Source organism: Oxyura jamaicensis, chromosome 2, assembly GCF_011077185.1.
Source record: "Oxyura jamaicensis isolate SHBP4307 breed ruddy duck chromosome 2, BPBGC_Ojam_1.0, whole genome shotgun sequence".
Taxonomy (NCBI): domain Eukaryota; kingdom Metazoa; phylum Chordata; class Aves; order Anseriformes; family Anatidae; genus Oxyura; species Oxyura jamaicensis.
This window is the reverse complement of record NC_048894.1, coordinates 135,530,668-135,548,146: the sequence shown is the minus strand read 5'-3', so window position 1 is coordinate 135,548,146 and position 17,479 is coordinate 135,530,668. Positions and strand designations below refer to the sequence as shown.

The window sequence follows — 17,479 nt, the reverse complement described above, 5'->3', positions numbered from 1 at the left end:
CCTGCCGTTTTGAGCAGAACTGAGAGTCGTTCGCTTATTAGGCACTGCAGGTTTCTGCCAGATGAACTCGGTTTTCTGACTTCAGCACAGCTCAGGGCTTAATCAGCTCCAGCTCAAAGCGTTATACATGCTCCTAGCTTTCCAGGGTAGAGGAGCATGCTTAGCCACCACGGCAACTCTGTGGGTCAAAATGAGGGGCAAAGCTGAAAGGCAGTAAGGTAAAAGGGTTCCAGTTCTGTTAGCTTCAGGTGGAGTAGACAGTGGGCATCCAGCCAAGGCAGGAGTACCTGGAACCCATATGCAGAGGGAAGGATGCGTTCTGAATATAGCCTGAGTACAGAGATTTCTCCCTGCAAAATCCTAATCAAAACAAGGGGGGAAGAAAGCAAAAGACAACGAGAAAAAGCTGGGAAACATTTCAGTGAGAAAGCCCAGAGCAAGGAAGGCTTACCCTCAGTGGAGGAAGACCCACTCAGTGAAAACAACCTGGACATCTGTAAACCCATAGGGCCTGATGGGCTGCACCCCCTGCTGCTGAGAGAGCTGGCTGATGTCACTGTGAGGCCAACCTCAGCTGTCTTTGAAAGGTCATGCCAGTCCTACCTCCGAGAAGTGCAAGATTTAAGATGTGGCCAAGCACAGGCCAGTCGATCCCTGGCAAGGCGAGGAGGGAAGATCCTCCTGGAAACCATTTCCAAACATATGAAGGACAAGAAGGTGACTGGGAATAGTCGCCATAACCTCACCAGGTAGGTGAGGTTATAACCCCACTTAAGTAGGTGGGTTTGGACTACTTGAGCTCAAGGCTCGTTCAGCCTAAATCTGCGATTCAGAGCATGAGATGAACCCATAACCACAAGCCAAAAGGACTGAAATATCAGGGGGAAAAGGTTAGAGAAGTAAAAGAGAAATAAAAGGCAGGAATTAAGCTCAAATGAGTAGTATGAGAGAATAAAACGTACAGCACAATGTTACCTTCTTTGTGCAGGGAGTGTAACAGGTGCATTTACCAGAAGCTAAGCAGCTACTTTAAAGATGCTTCCACCTATCGACTGATCCATTTGTCCACAGCAAACTGCTGTCTTTGATGTTAAAGGGCAAGATCATTGGAATCTTCATCTTTTGTGGTTTTCTTTTCCTTATACAAAAGAGCTTTAGCACAACTGATCTGTAAACAGACTAGCTACGTTACCTCCATTATCATCATTGTAATACAAATTACTTAAATGTAACAGATAGAAAAGCGCAACAGAAAGGATAAAAAAGAAAAATCTCAGCTGAGAACTCCATCTCCAGCAACCAGATAACTGAAAGAGGGGCAGAGGGAACAGATATAAGATAAACAAAGCTAGAGCAATGCTTCTGCTCCAGTGGGGCAAAGTTTTCCCCAAATCCCAACTGAAAATACAGACAAAAGGATACAGAGAGTTCACAAGAATCATGACTTTGGGAAACAAGGAAAGAAAACATTAAATTGAGGCTATTAACCACTTAATTTCTCTTTAGAAAATCTGGAAAATCTGCTAAATCTGTGAAGTATCTATCAGTTTCCCAACCACGTACCATTTGATTTTCCTCCACGGAATGTAGGAAACCTTGAAAGCACACAGTAGTTTTGATAACATTAGAATAGACTGAGAAGCCCCAGGGTAACAAACTCGCATGCTGCACAGCGACGTCTCATGCACTTAACAGCATCTGAAAGGAAGTTTGTTGTGACAGCCGTGGCGTAGGATGGCTGGAAGGCTAGGTGGACTTGCAAAGTGAGGAGGAGATTTCTGCCTAAAAATAAAGCCACAGAGCTCTTCCATCACTTAGAAAGACAAGAAAAAAAAAAAAAAAAAAAAAGTTTATGATCTTGAAGAGGGAAGCAGGAAAGCGGACATTCCTCAAAGATTGCTCTTCCAGAACTGTGAAGACTCCTCATCTGGGAGCACATTTTATTCACAAATCAGTTAGAAAATCTTGGCTTAGGAAACAGACACAGTCAAAGCTCCCTTTTATGTTACTAAGTCCTTAAAATCAGCCTTTTTACACCTAAAGCTAAAGAAAGAGTATAACACAATATGGGTACAAGACTTTGAAAACATTACCAAATGTTATTATACTTGACCATAAAGTCCACAGAGAACACCAGATCCTGAGCTGTTTTATCTTTGCTAACTCCAGAAGAACTATCCAGATTTACTGCAACTCAAGATACATCCTGAAATCCTTTAAAGGGTAAGCATGGCCTAGTTGTGCAAGACCATGTACGACCAAGTAGTGATACTGACTTCCGTGAACACAATAGGAAATAAAATGTTTAAAGGGGTCTCAGGATCAAAACAGAGAAGGTCCAAATCTGCTCAGAGACACCATAGATGTAGCTCCCCATCTGGCAAAAGAAAACAGGCAAACCATATTTATACTCTGTGTGGGAAGTCCTCCAGCTTAACATAGGAAGGAAGCAGTAAAAGGAACTGCACTTAATTCATTCTGCACCTCCAAGCCTCAGAATAGCAGCAGGTACCTTGATACACTCAGCAGATGCTGCTAACTAAAATGGAAGAGAGGAACCCCAAAGAATCACACTGCAAGCCATGTGCAGAGCCCCCTCTCAGCAAAGCTCCAGAAACAATCACTCTGCAACTTCCCTAAGAAGCAGAGGCAGCCAAGACTTAAAATTTTAAAAAAGAAAAGAAAGAAATAAGCACAGAACAATGCCTAGGCCATGTAGCAGCTGATGTAATTCTTAATGAGCATTGAAAATACAAACAGTTCACAAAAGGGAGAACATTATCTTTTCAGAGGCAAAAGACAAGAATTCAGTAGGATTGTTAGATGAGAATAACTGAATAGAGCAGAAACATTCAATGAAAGTAAGACAGCAAGGAAGCAACAATACACAAGTACACAATGTTGTTCATACTCCAATGAATGCCAAAGTATGGAGCCAACGCCAGCTGATGGCATTAAAAGACAATGAGGGGGGCAGATTTTGGACAATTAAATCATAACGTAACAGAACAGGGATGTAATTAGATTTATCTGGTATTTTGATGCTCAACTTAGGTGACATTTCCTTCAAGCTCGTCAGTATTGTTCCAATGTAAAAAACAAGAGATGTTGTCTTCAGACACAGAAACACACGCAAAAAAAGAAGTACATTCATGCACACCCCTTCCAAAGCTAAACCTTAGTGGCCTCTTACTAATTCAGTGAGCCTTTCTTGATTGTGAAGGTCCTCTGGACATATGCACATCTTGTACCTTTTCACAAAATTCCTATATAACTGAGACACAAACTCTTCAGAGCTGCATATTGTTCCTTCAGCTTTTCCTACAGGAGAAAAACACGCCCTTTTTCTTGAGACAATGTAAGCACAGGAATCTTCTCTCACAATCTCTTCTTATTTTCTTATCTGAGAAGATGAATTAGGCTAAGTAAAAGAATGAAGGGACCAAGAGAAACAAGAGGCTATGAATTAAGGGTCTGCAAAGACAAAAATAGCCCATATGGTCTCATACATCAATACCTATCAGCCAACACCCTAAACCAAGCTTCTTTTTGAAAACACGTTCAGCAAAACATCTTCTATGCTTCATTTACTGATAATTCCAGTAATTCTGATGCTGAATATTTTCCTTCTGAATTTTTACTAAAAGACAAGCAGATTGCATCTGGCCAAAAGATTAAATCTATCTTCATACCAGGGCAAAACCTAAATGAAGAAGGCAAGACCTCTGAGCAACTGGGCAGACCCTATCACTGGATAGCTTAAGCTGCTGAAGTGGATGGGTCGAAGCTGTAACAGGAGCAAAGCGAGTTTTTCTACCAGCAGCCAGCACAGGGCTGTCACCATCACAAGTTGGTCTGCGACCCCTGTGAAAGCCAAAAGCAATCAAAATGCCAAGTATCTGGCACCCGCAGGGGCCTCTTGGCGCTCCTCCAAGCAGCAGGCCAGCAAAAGGCTGCTCAGTCCTAGGGAACACGTGTGTGTGCTTCATGTTGCTCCACAGTTTGGCCAGAAAACACAAATACTTTCGGTGCCTCCTGACAATTAAGCCTGAGTTTTTAGGGTGACTGTACGCTACCAAGGTTGGGGTTTGTTGTTGTTTTTTGCCAAAATGAAGCACCAAAATAGGTAACCTGAGTTAGTAATTATGTAATGGAGTGTAACTGGCCAAGTTTTCTGATGAAGTGACCTGTCTGGCCGTACTGAAAGTTATGCCAGCTGATAGTCTCAACTGTATTTATAATACATCACTCTGGACTGGTAAACGCTTCCACTAAACTCCCTGCTTTTCCATATATGACACAGCATCCCTCTATGAGTACATACCTACAAAGAATATGAAAAAAATATTAATTGTAAGTCAACAAGTTATGCACATTGTAAATGCTTTGAAGAAAAGGACAAAAAAGACCAACATATTCAAAAGCATCCAACCGCTTCAGCTACTTTACTCCATACACCCACAATCGCATTTTACAGGTATAGGTAGCACCATCATTCCAAATTAATACATAAAATTTCCAGTTTAAAGTAACGGTGACTTGTCTAAGTATCTTGAAGTTTTTTCATAGTCTTTGTAGTCACAAGGAAAGCTGTGTTCCTCATGGAACAATACTGACATTCAGGTGGTTTTGTGAAGCTGATAAATGTGGTAACATATTGCTAGGCTTGCTAAGGAAACTGACATTCTAGTCTTTTGCCTCCTCACTGTGAGATACCTCTACCAAGCCTTCGCTTTCCAGAGCAACAGAGGGCAAATTATAAATACAACTAACCATAGGAAAGGGGGCAGCATCAAGAACTGCTCACTACACTTGACAGAAAAATGATTTTTACGATGTAGACATTTCTTTACCCGTATTAAGGGTGGAAAAGGATATTAATTTCAATGAGGCATGCCATGAAGTATGTCGTTTATGATTTTGTCATGCTCACAAGGGCATAATATAGGGTGCTCAAATATCTGACCGTAGTCCAGCGTATCAACACCAGACATAAATTGCTACAGCTCAGCCGCGATGTACAGTTGGGGCCACCATGCCAGAGCAGACTGCATTGCAATGGACAAACAAAAGAAAGCTTAACATGTTTAAATGTAAAGAGCCAAGGAAAAGAACCGACTGTAAACAAGATAAATATACTTTCCTCCAAGAGCTTGACACAGAGCTGGGGTTTGGCCAATTCTGAGAAGCAAACTGCAAAGCCAGAACTCTTTCTGATGCTGAGGAAAGCTCCATCATCATTTCTAAGCCAAAGCAACTCCCCAGTGCAGCACACGTTTGCTTACTCTGCTCAGTACAGCTACTATGCAGGAGGAGGTTCTGATTCCAGATTTAACTTCTATTTCTCACTGCCGTTTAACAGACAAAAGTTATTCAACAACTTTGTTATTGCAGAACACCACCAACAACTAAGTCAGGTTTTAGAGGGGATATCTATCACTGTAAATATTCTTTTACATTTTTTTTTTTTTAAGTGGCATCCAACAGTCCCAGTTCAGATTAACTTCACAGTGCCAGCCACTGCAGACGCACAGAGATGAGCATGCCATTACGAACATACCACCACAGACAGACAAAATGGATAAACGACGGGAGGAGGAGGAGCCCAAAAGTGACATCTCCCGAGTTCCTCAGTAGCAACATGAAAGACGTTTCAATTAGCCTGGCCACTCAAGCCCTTTCTGCTGACACCACCAAGAGGAGCCGATCAAAAGCCTGCTGCAGTGAGACATATGGTGGGAGTACAAAGAGTCAACTGGAAATCAAAGAAAAAAAAGAGAGAGAGAATAAAAGAAGGTACCATGGAGTAAGCACGCCAATTACACAAAGATAACAGTAACAACTGCTGACACAAGTGAGTCTGGGTATGGCAATTCATGCTTTTCTGAGTCAAGCAATTCTATTTCCAAAAATGAATTTTTAAAGATGTATTTTTTAAAGATGTTTTTTTTTTATGGAGCAGAGCACAATATTTCTAAAGGTAAACACTTACAGTTTCGAGTATGCTGTTAATACCCGAAAAGCCTGCTCTCCACTTATTTTTGTTCATGCACTAACACAGCTGGCATGTTTCTATCCAGAATTCTTATGCAGGGACTCCAAGGATTCATCAGGCAGGCGATCTGTGGAAGATCTTACACTGAGCTGTTACAGGTTAGAAAAACTCCTGTAAGTGTTAAACATTTTATGCGTAAACAAGATTTTAAGGTGGGAAAATACATACCAGAAAGCCTAGATGTATAAAATTTTCATGTGAAAGCACATCAGTGCAGAATTTGAAGTTAGTTTTGAATATTTAGTTCTCAGAGATAGTGTGGCTGTAAGGAGCAAGGTGTATGCTATAGGTCCTCTGTTTTTTAATGAGAAAGGCAGGAGCACACTGCTCAGAACCAAGAAACAACTGACACCTGAATGAACACCAATTTCTTAACAGCTTTTGATGAATTGCCACTCAGCAGAAGGCTGAAAACAGAATAAACTTCTCTCTAAAGTAGCCAAAAGTTACGGCACAAGCCTGAGCCCATGTCCAAAGTGGAATCAAGAGTCTAAACTTCTTTTGGAGGACTATGCTTATTTCTCAGTCCACAGAAGTATCACCAGGAGAAGTAGTCGTATTAGCAATTTATATGTTTAAATCCCACCCATGTGCTCAAATTAAAGTATTTCAGTATAGCAGCACTGGACTAATGCTATCACTTACTACAAACCACATTTGCTGTTTAGTAAGGTGCTTACACGAAGAAGTGTCTCTAAAGCTAAATGCACAGTATGTGTACAATAAAGTTTTCAGGTTCAGGATCATTAGCCACTGCCCTTGAGTAGCATTTCTCAAGAGACCTGAAGGCACTGGTTTCCAGAAATGTTTCTGTTTTTTTCTTTTCAGTTTCATCAAAAGGTCTTTAGAAAAAAATGATCAAAGGCAATGTAATATAATTTAGATAATGTTGCTAGCACAAGTAACTCTCCAAGCAAAAATACATGCCTTGTTCTTGCATAGGTATACCTGCAGAGATAACACAACACACACACACAAATACCGACAGGAGCTTCAAAATGCATGAAAAAAGTACAAATGCCAAAAGATGTTTATGAGCTACACTGGAAACAGCTTTCCAAAATGGCAAAAAACATTTGTGAGAAGGAAGGTAGTTTAATGAACCATGAAACTGCCTTTTCTCAACACAGATCTTGTTTGAGTTCCATGGTATTGGAAAAAGAAGGAGAGATCCATTTAAAATACAGGTTCTTTGTTCTGGCTTTGTTCCAGCTGTCCAACTAGCTGTTGGACGCTTCTGTGACCCAGATATTTACCACGGTTTTGAATGTGACTGTACCAAAGCTGGTACAGAGCATCATGTGAAGGGAAGATACTGATCGTAGCAGGCTGGAGCTGACGAGGCATACAGATGTGTCATTGTCTGGCACGCGTTGTACAGCATCTGGCACACGTTGTACAGCATCTGAAGCACTAATAAAGACAGGGCGATCAGCCCTCTTTCTGCAAATATTATGGTAAGACATCTCTCTGTCTTCACGCTGACATGACTTTAACGCTGCGCCTGACTGGTAATACTCACGGATTAAATGATGCCAAGGAAATACAGGAGGAAACTAAACAGCTAAAGGTTTCCTCCCAGGCCTTAAACGCTGCTGCATCATTCAGACTCCGTAAGAGAAAGGTGACAGGCAGGTGTCAGCTCCCATACTCCGAAGGAAGTTTTTACACTGGTTGTTTTAGTGAAAGCCAGCTCCCAGCTGCTGCCACGAACACGGCAGGGCCAGGTGAAGGGACGCACTCGAGCTCAGGAAGCACGCAGGGACATCAGCCCACAGAGCCCTGAGGGCACACAGCTCCACGGCCAGACCCCAGATTGCTCACCCTGTCCTTCTGCTCTCACACGGGTCAGCCCAAAGCTCCTGCTGGGCCTGCTGTAGGTTTGCTTATGGTTGTGATTTTCCCACAGAAATGTAAAGTGGCCTGGAACACACTAAAAAGCGAGGCCAGTTCCTCTTTAAATTGCTTTTAGCCATGGTGCTATCAAACTGGGCAGGGTCCCCTCGTACTGGGACACCCCTGGCTTTTACCCTACATGCTAAGTAGTTCTCTGCAAACACAGCTTTGGGAACGCCACCTTTAAGTGCTTCTAGTCACAAGGCCAACCATTAAGGAGACAAAAGCTTGCAGAATCAACCCACTCAGAGCACTTTGATTGAGTTATAAATGACCAGCGATCTTCAAAACCACTCATTTGCCTTGTCACACATCGCATAAAATTCAGGGGGCTTTGTCCACAGCATGAACAGGGGGACTATTTAACATTGGGGGTCTGGTGTTATTAGTGGGAGGAAAAACACAGCCTCTGCCTCCTTCAGCGAACCCAGATGATGTAAATGTCAGTCCCTTCATGAACCGAAACGCAAGTCCAAATTAAAATGCAACTGATATTGGGGGATACATAAATTACCACTTAGAAATCACTTACATAAATTGTGGTTTAGATTTTATCACATATATTAGCCTGCAAGCAGGGTCAGTTGATCAGGTAGAGCTCACATCAAAGTAAAGCGACATTCCATGCAGGATGACAAGCTCACCGCATTTCCCCACGTCTCCACGATTTCCTATTAGGGTCCTCAGAAAGCTCGTCTTTGAAACCACCTGGAAGCTGGGCCGGGCCCCGTGCAGTGCTTTGGTCAATGCAGTACGTAGCAGTCTGACAACTCTGACAACTTCCCAGTTAGCCAGGGCAAAGGTCTTAAGGCAACGCTAATCCTACACCCCTTACTCCACGCTTACCACAGCCCTACTCGCTGAATACAAAGTACTTTGATAGGTGCACGTGGAGAGAGGCAAGGTCAGCAAAAAGCCTGCATTTCTTAAACTTCCTGTCGCATTTAATTCCTGGATGAAAGCTTTTGCTGCAGTGAAGTTACCTGCTGCTTTTCCAAGAGCAGCTGAGCTTGCGCAGCCCACCACCCACAGCTGCAGAGATGCTTGCAGCTCACAGCCCAGCTGTTGCCTCACCACAGCCGAAAATGTTTTCCAGGAAAAAAGGCTCCTGTTAGCTGACTGCCATCCTTCCCGTGCTGCTTCTCTGTGGGGACAGATGTTAGACAGCATGCTTCATTCTGATAGTTTGGGAAGGTTGCACTGGATGCCTACTCTAGTTATTATTATTTATCCCGCGTGCATCTGTTTTTTTATATACAGTTCACATACTGATAAGCTTGCAATAGTTATTTTTACATGGCATTCTTCAAAGGAACTTTCCCATGCTCCCACTCCCATTTGCATGCTACTCAACTGGGCTGCGTGCTCGGGTTTCGGAGAGCAGGCGCCTGCCTACATTGAATCCTAAGACCAACGCACTGAGAAAAGATGCAGCATGTGAAAGGAAAGAAAAAAGAGCTGGAAAATCAAATGCCTATTTACTATCGCACACGCACAAATAACTGCTCTGGCTTTGGTAAACACTCGAGAGCTGCAGAAGCACGCTGGCAGGTCAGACACGAGTGCGGTACAGAGCGCAGTGCTAAGCCAGCGGGGAGGGCTGCGCCGTAATCCCAAGGAAACGGATCCGGTTTCAGAAAAACAAACAAGCACATAAACTCCAGATCTGCTTGACGGGCACACATATCGCAGCCCAAATGGTTTTTAACTGCCGGGTTCACCTTCTGACTTAATATTAGGGTCATGAATAAAGGACCCACTTTGTAGGCTTAGTTTTTTCCCTTCTACTTTAAATAAAATTTGTCTGATGATTTGGATCAAAGAAACGTGGGATCTACGACCACTGATAACCGATACCTCTTCAAATAAAGCCTAACACACACATAAACTTCTTTCAGCCTAACAGCTTAAGCCATAAAGCAATTTTCACAGATTGTTAGAGCACAACCAACATTAGACAGGAGAGTATGACATGGAAAAAAAATATCAGCATTTCTAGCCGTGCCAGAATTCCCATTCTAGGGAAAGCGTGAAGTCTTGCTCACTTACGAACACAAAATAACTCATGCTGTTGTGTCAATAGGATTACCTTTACTCAAAAGCAATATTCTGGGCCAAAAAAAAAAAAAAAATAGACCTACTTTGAGCAATGAGAAGACCGCCAATAGAAAAAAACCCTGAGAAATACCTTTTCCTCTAGGGGAAAAGACTTGCTAATGAGTTTTCAGCTCAGCTAGAGCCATATGTAAACACAGAAAGACAATCATTTTATTCTGCCCACATCTTGTCCCAGCCAAATTCAGATGTGAGGCTGAAGACACTGTTGCCACCTGCTATAAGCACAGCAGACCTTTAAGATCTGTTTCAACCTCCAGGGTAAGCTGCTCCCTCCAAATTTCTTCCAGGTCAGCTACTTTCTCCTCCATCCCCACCAGGCTTGCTGGAAGAACCCAGAGGTGCTCAGCAGTCCTGCAGCAGTCCAAACCTGGACAACCACCCAACAGCCCCGTATGATCCACCTGCACTAGATGTGTTGGGTTCTTAGCTGCAGTAGTAATGTATTAAAATCACCGCAGGTGTATTTTAATGGTCTGTGGATGGCGCAACAAAGTTTGGATCAGTGGTGGCTTAAGTCCATCTAGGTCAGCGCTGCTGTGGCTTTGCCTGCCACACACTTGCACCAGAAGCTTGCCCATGTGGTCAGGCAACAAGTTGGTCCTGGGAACCAATCCCGTGAAAAACACCTTGATTCTCTGTTTGCAGAAATTAAGCATGGGCATTAGTACCAGCGGGTGACTGCCGAGGAGAAAATGGGGTGTGCTACTCAAAGGAAGGTTCGTTGGGCTGTGGCAGTGCCTGGATCCTAAAAAGCATCCTGAAAACTCTGCTCCTTCTACATCCTCTGGTACAGGGGTGGAAACCCCTGCAGTAACTGCAGCCAAATTTGACAGGGGCAGTAACTCAGGGCCTAGGCACAAAATTTTTCCACCCTGTTCCTGAGACTTCTTTTTGCTTCTTTTTTTGATTCCTCACCTAACAGCTCTTTCAAGACAACCAAACTGAAGAAGTAATTAAAATCAAGTTGACTTCTCCTTCTAGGGTATCTCAGAGTACATCAGCAAGGTAGAAATTGTCTGCTCTGGGTATTTTTTTGGCAGTGCTGAATACATTACCTGAGATGAGTCGTACGCCTTTCTGGCTTATCTAGTTGTCCTAAGAGGAAATATTAACAACCCACCACACTACATGATCAATCTTAAAGAAATTAGTAACTTAAAATTCTTTCTGCTTCCCAAGCAATACAGAATTTCAACAAACTAGAACTCCAAGGTGTGTTTTTGCAGTCTGCCATGGTAGGACACTCATGTTTTGTATGGGAGAGCACAACTACAGAGAGCCCTGGAAGGTGAGCCCTGCGATTCAGAACAGTAAGAATCAGCAAGACCAGAAATGCTAATCTCAAAACCTGGGGAGAGTGGAAGGGGAAACCATTACAGATAAATCAAATTTATGTTTTGGTTTTTGACAGCTACAGATAAAAAAGTGCCCGCTCTCCCAGCTGAGTCGACTGCCTCAGATCTCACTTCAAGGCCTCGAAAAAGCACAGTGCTTTCTCAAATGTCTATTGGCGCATGCACTTTATTACATAAGGCCCTTTTGTGGGGCTACTTGAAACACAGAATTACTTTCGACTCACTTGTCTTATGTAAATTCCCAGTCAAGTGCCTCCTCTGAAAAAAAAAAAAAAAACTAACAAAAATTAAAGACACAGGATATCAATATACATGTAACAGATGAAAGCTAGAAAAAGTGGGGGAGGGCAGAAGAGTGATCTCATTCCCTTTCATACACAGCGCTCTAGCAGGAAATGTACTACTGCTATGTTTGAGTAAAAGATCAGACACCAGAATGGGCAACTGAAAAAAAAAATAAAAGAAAAATCAAACAGACTAAAAACCAGAACCGTTTCCTCACATCGGTACTGAAATGGACTTCACGAGGGTAACAACAATTCTCAGTTGCACAATGCTAAATCAGTGGGGTCGAAAAACAAGTTTGGGCAAATCTTGAAGTGGTAGCAAATTTCACACGTGTCACTGTTCTGCTGAAGGCACAACGGCCACTTGGAAAAGTTTAAAGTAAATCTTCCTAGCTGCTTGTATTTCCTATGATGTAAGAAATGTCTATGATACATTACCTACATGCTCTCACTATAACATATCGGTTCCTGATTTAGAATTCATCTTCAGAGATTAAGAACTGAGAAGAATTTCACGAGAATTTTTATTTTCTAAAACAAATTTTGCATCTCTTCAAGTCATGTTTAAAGATCACAGATCTTTTACCACACCTCTCACTGCAGTGGGTAGTACAGAGAAACATTTTGACAAAACATACAAACAGCCTCTGGGAGAGATGTTTTAATTCAAATGCCTGTTCATTAGAGACTTCAGCTGAATCCCTCCTTGGCAGCAACAGTACCAAAAGGATTTTCACTTTTTTCGCTCACACCCACTGTGGAGAATATTCTTCAAACAGATCTATGTTAATTAGATTTAAAAGACACTAAAAGACTGCTATTCTTAATACCCATACAGTAAGAAATAAGAAATCCAAATGAGAAATGAGAAATCCAAATGGGAATTAAGAAATCCAAATGTCTCAATGCTCTCTGCTAAAAACAAAAACCACCACAACAATGAAAACACTGGCCCATTCTCTCTGTCTCAAAAATCATGCCTCTTGTAAAATCAAGGTACCCAAAGCACCATTTTTAAAACTGCGGGCTAACAAGACTACAAGATTAACATTTTTCTCAAGCTGACGTACAGTTTTGTCTTCTATTGTAAAACCGAAACAAAAAGGAGTGGAACATTCTCCACAGATTCTGTCTGAAATTCTGACTTAATCGAGAAATTGGCATTTAGGAGATTACAAATCAGAGCTAAAAATTCACTACTGCCATCAGAGTGAAAAATGTAAGTGACTGGGGGTCAAATGAAGAAAGAGCTTACATTTATTTCATTGCTTTGAGATTATTGTAGACATTTGGTAACAAAAACGTGAAAGATTGCTGCAATGCAGTTTTTGACAGATAATATTTCCTGTCGAGACAGAACAGAAAGAACTGTAGAGCTTCAAGATTGTAATCGTTTTGTACATTTCTACGCACAAAGTACTTTTTTAAGCAAAATATTTCACCCCTGCAGCTGCTATCTCTTAGATGTACTGCCATCCTTCATCTTCATCCTCCCACTGGAAAGGAAGAAATGACATGACAAAGTTTTCAAGCTTAAAACAAGAAAGTTTATATGTATAGCAGGAACAGAAAAATGAATCCTGTGAGCATTATGAGTTTGTGCAATTACATCAACAATGAGAGATTAAGTTGCTTCCTTTCTCGATTTGGTGTTAAAGACACACAGACATTTGCAAAACCATGTTATAAAACAAGTAAGAATTTATATGAGCTTTTACTGACAGATGTCTCCCAATAGGGGTCAATGCCAGGTTGTTCTTCCTCAGCCCAGATTTGGAATCTGCTCTTATCTGATTTAGTATCTTATTGTTCTGCGGTTCAGTAGAATTATGCGTATTTTAAACACCAAGAAACAAGATCAGGTAAGACAAAGGCTTAGTATGAATCTGTAAAGCTACATCAGCTCTGATCCAAGTTTATCTGTATGTACTACATCAAAAAGACTGAAGTTTGGGTAAAGGAACACCGACAGCAAGGCGCAACTCATATGTTCTATTAAGATAGAGCGGGTATGTCTGAAGAACTGAGTCAAAATTTACAAGAAAACAAGAGACTTACAAACTCTCACAGATATGGTAGGTTTTGCAGGGTTTTCTTGGGGACAGAAGCATTGTAGATTTTATTCAAAATGATAATCTAACAGAGAAAAAAAACACCACACAAGACTATAAAATGTGTTTTTACAGAGTGATAGTAGGTAAGCATGAGAATGGCTTCATCCTTGCAGACAAATAACCAAAGCAAACTCAAGGCCAACCTTTGTCATCGTAGCTTAAATCTTACAAATGTCTCAAGCTAAAAGAGAAAGATACATTCAAGATAAAGACGTAGACGTAAGCAGTCCTTCCAATTCCCTCACAGGGAATCTGTTCTACAGTCCTACCAAAGATTGCTTTATAAGAGAAAACACCCACGCACGCCCCTTTCATCGACAGATTAATACACCCTCGCAGTGTTTTGATATAAAAAGGAAAGCAGATGTGGAACAGTTTCCAGAAACAGTAAAAATTAATCTGATTTTGAACTGAATGAAAACCAGACAGACAGATTTTTTAAAACTGAGGCCTAAAAAAAAAAAACACACAAAAATCAGGATTCCAGGTGCTGAACGTGCACGGCCCTTTCTGAACAGGCCTTTGGGGTACTCATTCAGCACCTGGAAAAGTCAGGTCCCAAGAATTCTCCAGCTTGAAGGCAAAAACTGGTAATCAACAATCAAATACAAATCCAGTGCTTGTATTTTGTACTGTCTCTTCTGTAGTACTCAAAGTAGACTTGCAGCTTGTCAGACACAACCATGAGATTCAAAAGGCTGCTCTTTATCTAATAGTTCCTTAGAAAAATCTGATTCAGCTTGCAGAATTGACAGGTTTTTATATCTCACTTTTCTTTCATATATGTAGTAGTCCTATAAAATATGTATATACGTACATAAAATTGTATATACTTATGTAAAACTGCCTCTCTTCTTCTATACTTTTCTATTCTGCATCAACTTGGAAAAGGTAATCTTTGAAGAATAAATTCCTGTCAAAACAAACCTAAACGGTACTAGTTACTGAAGCTTCCTGCTCAGAAGCACGAAACCACTTTGCACACTTGCACTTTTCTGTTACGATGTGCCATGAAATATAACATCTAATTTATGCCCTCGTTTCCACTGGCATTGCTGTGGAGGCAGCACCGTGCCCGGCTCTTTGCAGGGGCGCTGACCACGCGTGTACTGCCAGCTTTATCTTGGCGCCGATATATATATGTATATATATATATATATATTTAATTTCCTTTGAGAGGAAGGAGGCGGCAGGAACGTGTTTCTGGCTGCGTGTGGGGAGGAAGGGCCGACGGCCGCCCCCTCCGACCCACCGCCCCCCGGCCGGGCAGGGCAGGGCATGGCAGCACCCAAGGGCGCCATGTCGGGGGGGAGCCGGCTCCGGGACAAGATGGCGGCCCCCGCAGAGCGCCGGGGGTACCCGGGCAGCCTCCCCGCAGGATGCCCCCCGAACCCCCGCCCCGCCCGGCTCCCTGCGAGGAGGAGGAGGAGGAAGAGGAGGAGAAGGAGGGGAGCGAACACGCACCTTCCCCGAGCACACCGGGCCGCCGCGGCGCCAGCACGGCCCCCACCTCCGCCGGGCCGGCTGGGGCCGCAGGGGGCGGAGGAGGAGGAGCGCCCGCGGGGCGGGAGACGGCACGGGACGGGGACGGGCACGGCTGTGCCCGGGGGGTGAAGGTGACCCCGGGGCTTCGTGTGTCGGGGCGTGGAGCCTCGCAGGTCCCGCTGAAGAGAAGCTGGGTCAGGCAGGGCCTCGGGGAGGAACCCGCTCGGGTCCAGAAATTCCCTGACCCAGCAGTTTCAGAAGCCCTTCCTGCTGAGCCCACCGCAGTATTTACCCTGCTGTGCGGGTCTGCGGTTCTATATCATAGAATCATTAAGGTTGGAAAAGCCTTTCAAGGTCACCTGGTCCAACCATCCCCCTACCACCAATGTTACCCACTGAACCATGTCCCCAAGCACCACGTCCAGCCTTTCCTTGAACACCCCCAGGGACGGTGACACCACCACCTCCCTGGGCAGCCCGTCCCAGTGCCTGACTGCTCTTTCTGAGAAGAAATGTCTCCTCATTTCTAACCTAAACCTCCCCTGGCACAACTTGAGGCCATTCCCTCTAGTCCTACCACCAGTTACCTGTGAGAAGAGGCCGACCCCCAGCTCCCCACACCTTCCTTTCAGGTACCTGCAGAGAGCAATAAGGCCTCCCCTGAGCCTCCTCCAGACTGAACAACCAACCCCAGTTTCCTCAGCTGCTCCTCACAGGACTTGTGCTCCAGGCCCCTCACCAGCTTCAGGATGGCTGTAGATGGCTCGTTGTGCCTGTTGTGTGAGGGTGTGCGGCAAAGGGACAAGGGGCAGGGAGGCTTTCATGCTTCCTGCACAGTGGCAAGTGCCTTCTCGGTGGGTATTTCGGAGCGTAACAGCATCACATCGCCTGCTGATGGCTTCCAGCACTGAGAGCTGTCACTTGTCTCCATGCTGCTGAGACCTGATGTAGGGCCACCACTCTTCACGTTAGGGCCTCATCCACGAGTAACATTGCATTCATTTAAATAAAGGTGTGTTTATGAAAACACTTAAGTAAATGGGTGCAATTTCTTCTGTAGATAAGATCTTGAAATTCAAACATAAGTCTTAATCTGCAAACACTTGAATTTAAGCACTTGATTAGTTCCATTTAAGTCAATGGGACTACCCAAGTGCTTACAGGTAAGTGTTTCTAGGATCAAAGCCCTGGGTATGTTTCCAAAAAGCTGCTTTAGCAGGAAGACGGTGAAGAATTTCCCTCTAATGTTCAACACAGTGTTCTCCCTAAGTGAAAAGGCTGTAATACTAGTAAGTTTCAACAGTATGTACCTTGGTGAGGGATTTGGAAGAGACATTATTATAAGAAATGGCTGCCCCTGCTAGCCTGGCTCTTCCACGCATTTATTTGACGTGAGTCATTTGTATTTCTTCACTTGTGTTTTTCAGTGGACAATCTAGATAAGACTTTTTTTTTTTTTTTTGCTGCAGTGGCTGTGTCCTCTTCTACATAGATCACAGAGCGCTCCAGTGGGACACAGTAATATGTTCCACTCAAACTGCCACAGTCCTTGAGAGCCCTTTTCCACTGAGGGTGGCAAAATAACTGTTTAAATGAAACTGTTACACATATAAATTGTTATTAGAGATCTGCCTGTCCTTCTGTCTCTTCCCTGTGGGTTATGTATATTCTTTACATACTCTGCCTTACAGGCTGTAAGCATCAGAGTCAGGGACTTTGTAAAGAGATTATACACAGTGAATGAGTAGTTATAAATGAGTTGCTCTAAGTCCTGCAAGAAAATATACCACCTATCCTCAGAGGCTGGGAGTTGCCACCAAAACATCTGAAACTTAACTATCAATGTATGAATTTCCTTTTTGCTTCCAATGAGAGACAGAACATAGGACAGATCTGCATGAAGGAGCTCACATAAAAATGCACTTGTATTTGAATTTAGAATCTGGGTTGATTCCTGAGAGTGATTCCTTCTCTCTCTGTTTTCCCCCTTTTCGATCAAATTACTTCCCAAACGTGGTTTCCAATTATTTTTTCCTGAATTAGCTTCCTTTATTAATGCTTCTCCAGCCAAGGAGTTAGAAGAATGAGTGATGATAATGAGCCATCTTTTTTCCCTGTCATCAAATAGTCAGATGGATGGAGAAATCTTGCCATGGCTGTCACTGATCC

The 17,479-nt window shown here is 43.1% G+C and overlaps 1 protein-coding gene across 2 annotated transcripts in view; it reads right to left on the bottom strand.

The window, feature by feature from the left end:
* The window catches only part of CPQ (carboxypeptidase Q), a 168,757-nt gene extending 153,369 nt beyond the window's left edge, over positions 1-15,388 (bottom strand). The window contains exons 1-2 of one of the 2 annotated variants that reach the window (XM_035318298.1): positions 15,340-15,388; positions 15,290-15,302 (exon numbers count right to left, since the gene is read on the bottom strand). The gene's annotated coding sequence lies outside the window, so the exon portion shown is untranslated. The other variant, XM_035318299.1, reaches the window with a different exon arrangement.
* Positions 15,389-17,479: the final 2,091 nt, after the last annotated feature.